The following is a 3177-nucleotide window of genomic DNA, read 5'->3' on the forward strand; positions in this document are numbered from 1 at the left end:
CTTCGAAATGGTAAAGACAAAGGTGGGATCGAGTTCATTGATATTACGGCTTCCATGCACTCTGCCTTATTGTGCTATGCTACAGGATGGCTGTTAGATCAGGATTGTTTTGTAAATCTAGAACTTCCCAAAAAAAATATTTGTTTAGTACCCCTATTCTCCAGCTGTGTTACACCACCTTCCCAAATTGCAACTCCCAGATTCTATTGTTTGTAGTGTCCTCTTTAGGGAGACACACAAGGCTTGGTCAACCACAAACATCTTCATTTGATGCCTAGATATGCTACGATTTGGGACAACCCTGCGTTCACCGCACCTTTCGATAAAAGCTTGTTCCTCACATGGAGAGCCAAAAGGTATAATCTATATACGAGATGTCCTTGGAAGCAACGTTTATTCTTTTCAGCAACTTAGACAAATTTACTCTTGACAACTCACAATTTTGCATGTATCTACATTTATAACACTATATTATGTTGTTCACTGAGTGTAAGTTGACTCAGCCTGCCTCCATTCCTTTACACGAATTACTAAGAAGTACAGGATTACATTTCTATAGAGACTTACTTAATTCAGACCCCCTGAAAATTTGGCAATCTACTTGAGCCGGCTGGGCCGGAGACTCCTTAATACGGACTTCTCCTACAGACTTGTTTAAATATTTTGAAAATATAATGAAATGGTTGCATTCAGCCAAAATTGCATAAGAGTCATTTGAAAATACTAAATAGGTGTCAGACTGCCAGTCTTGTTATAGAACTATTGGTAGAGGTCTTTGCCTATAGCAGCCACCTTTCCCGTAGTGCTTGATGTGCTCACAGGTACTCGGATGCCCCCAGGTCTTAACTCTTATTGTAGTATATTTTATTAATACCGCAGCGGCAGGGCCAGAGAAGGCAGTTCAGATGGTAACGGATGGTCAGACGTAAGCTGTGGTAAGAGGTCCGAAGCAAGCAGAGAAGTCAAACAACACGCCAAAAGGTCAGGGTCACCGGCACGAAAGCAGAATCCAGAAACAGAGCAAAAAGGTCAACAGGAGGTCCAATAACAGAGGAACAGAGTATCCACTGGAACAAGGCAGGAACAGGACAGGAGCAAGTCAGCAACAAAGTCCATACTATAACCGGGCTAATCCCTCCCTGCCTTAATTACTAAATGCAGCCAATCAGTAGCAGGAGTAGGGTCATATGACATCCACCCCTCAGGCAAAGTATAATTAATCTCATTAGGGTAAATTAGCCCACAGGTTATTTTAACAGGTGCGCACGCATTCGGTTGCTCAGATTTGCCGGGACGCGGCGAACTAATGCACCAGCGTCTGACCGTTGCCCCAGCAATGGTCGGGCCAGAATTGACGTCCTAGTAGTCAAGACGATGGCTGGGACGCAGGAGACAGAAGGAAGTGAGTTGCGCGGTGCCTGCCGCCGCAGCTTGTAACAGGACCTATATTTCTCGATCATAATGAAAGCATTATGCGGAAGGTGTACTTGACTTAGGTCTGAAATGCAAAACCATTTCTGCATCTTTTTTCCATAACCTCTGGTCCTATCAAAAGATAGTTAAGTCTTGGAATAAAGTTTTAGCTTTTATCAATTGTTCCCTAGGTATCGTTTTGCACATTGACCGTGTCGCTCTTCTTTGTATTTGTGATAAATGGATTCAATTTCTCCCCCTCAGAAAGGTGTCACAGATGTTAAATCATTTATAACCGTTATCCTTTCCATAGTCGAGAAAGCTATTCTACATAATTGGATTGTTCCTTCTCCTTTAGTACTGATGTTATAACTGAACTAAATGGGCACCCTCTACTTTGACAGGTGGGCAACGCTTCTAGACTTTAAGGGAGATGCTTTATTTTATGCTAAATGTGGCTCTTACATGTATAATCTGATCAGTGATCTCCAAACTAATATGCAAATGTTTGAAATTACCAACTTTGTCTCTATGTAGACATATGGGTGATGACTAATCATCTCTAAGCTCTCTCTCTGGACTGTGAGTGTGCTGTGTATATGATAGAGGTTTACTTAACTAGATCGAGACTTATATTTTTTTGTTCCTCTATTCCGTGAAACCTTGTTGGAAGGTCTGCATTACTGGTACATAGTCAGGTGATTAGTTACTTAATGTTAACTTTCTTTACTTTTGTCTTGTGTTTTTATTTACCCCACCCTTTCACCTTCCTATACTACTTTGGTTTCTCTTTGTGTATGTAGATCTAAACATATGATTTATGGAAACCTTTTTTGAAGTATTATTATACTTTACACAATTTCAGTATTGTGATCTATTTGTTATTTATACTATGCACAGATAGTATATGTTTGATGCATCCTTCCCACACTATACTGTGATGGTTAGCTTATTTTTTTTTATATTAAATTTTCCATCAAGTTCTGGGACCTGGGTTTTAAGGTTTGAGAAAGTCTTTTAAAGAGCCAGTGATCGTGCGCACAAATGAGACCTATAGAAGTGCTAGAGATTAGACCCTATCCATATTTTCAAAACCACTCATGTTTTGGTGTTGGCTTTGGTTGGTGGGATATTTTTTGTATTTGAACTACTAATGTAAAAATGAAAGCTATTTTATACATCATTTTTTATACTTGAAAGCATTGTGAGCTCGCTGACTGAAAGTGACACCTGTGCCCAATATTAAGTGGAGTTGTGCAACAGTTTGGCAATGACTTCTCGTTTCCTCTGGTAAAGACATGGTTGTAGCCTGAGCTCTAATGACCATGGAGACTTAGAGGGCCCGGCTCTCAGAATTGCTAGAACTTTTTAAAAGAAATCCTGTAAGTGTCCAATGACAGATCAACTACTACACAAAGAAGCACCTTTTGTTTTTTTCTGCCATTTTCTATTTTAAGAGGGTCCTGGCCAATCATGCCAAATGAATGATGGGTAATGCCATCATGTTATGTTATAATAGAATCTGCTATGTTAACAAAAGAACACAATATGGGAAAGAGGATCACCATTACTTAACTGTACATGTTCAGTATTTGGTTGGGTGCAGTTCCCATCCCAACTGTGCTTTGATGTTCTCCTCTTGATGCACCATAAGGTTTCTGGGTGTATTTAAATGCAAAGCAGCTGCCTTCACCTCCCCACATAAAACAGTATGAATTGATTTAACACATGACTTCAATTTAATAAACTTTTAATAGTGTCACA

This window comes from Mixophyes fleayi, chromosome 2 (genome assembly GCF_038048845.1).
Source record: "Mixophyes fleayi isolate aMixFle1 chromosome 2, aMixFle1.hap1, whole genome shotgun sequence".
Lineage (NCBI taxonomy): Eukaryota > Metazoa > Chordata > Amphibia > Anura > Limnodynastidae > Mixophyes > Mixophyes fleayi.